Consider the following 1,048-nt stretch of genomic DNA (forward strand, 5'->3'; position numbering starts at 1 on the left):
TAAAATATTATGTGAGTAAATACTTCTGTTTCATGTGTAATGGAAAAAGAAGGGCTTGTTGGAATTCCATTAATTCCTTTAGTGCTTCATACTGTAGTCAGTCCATTAAAATAATGCATAATTTTACATTTTAGTCATTTAGCAGACGCTCTTATTCAGAGCGACTTACAGTTAGTGAGTGCATACATTTTTCATACTGGCCCCCGGTGGGAATCGAACCCACAACCCTGGCGTTGCAAGCACCATGCTCTACCAACTGAGCTACAGGAGGGCTACATAATACAGCGCGAGAGGAGGGTGTGCTAGTGGGGGAGCGGGGATGGGGAGAGGAGGTTTCCAGTTTGTGCTGAGGTATAGTTTAGTGTTGATTTTTGATTTTTTTTTTTAAGGTGCATCTCCTCTGCTTGGCTCCTTACAGTGGAGCTGCCGCAGGGAAGGAAAATAACTGAAAGAAAGATTTCATTCCCTCAGCAACTCAACTTTGCCCATCATCCCTGCTCTGACTCTGCAGAACAAAGACATACATACTACCTTATCTCTCGCACACACACATGCGCATGCATGCACAGGCATACGTTCTTGCATATGCACACATACTTAAAGAAATGAAGGGACTATGTTTGACCTCTCGCAAAGGCAAAGGATATAATTTTTTAGGTGAGACTTATTTCTTAATTAACTATCCTTATTTCATAGTCTTACAGTAATTAGTCCTATGTCCTCTTTTTACAGTGTGTTCTCTTGGAAGGCACCCAGTGTCACCTAGGATTCAGAGCACAACTCCCCCAACAGTTCAAATCTAACTTTAGTTACAGCAACAAAACTGCCCTTGACATACTTTCTCTCTCTTGTAGAGTCCAAAAAGCTCTTCTCTCCAATAATCCTCCAATATGACCATGTGAAGTCCCTCTGCGCTCCTGAATAATGTTGCAGTGTACATAGAGTTAGTGCCCCTCAGGGTGTGGGGAGCTGGGCTGAGTGTTTGTCCTCCCCAGAAAAAGCTTGCTTGTTCCAGAGGTCCAGGTCCCCCCATGTGGAGGAACCTCTG

This window comes from Coregonus lavaretus, assembly GCF_964263955.1.
Source record: "Coregonus lavaretus genome assembly, chromosome: 10".
Classification (NCBI taxonomy): domain Eukaryota; kingdom Metazoa; phylum Chordata; class Actinopteri; order Salmoniformes; family Salmonidae; genus Coregonus; species Coregonus lavaretus.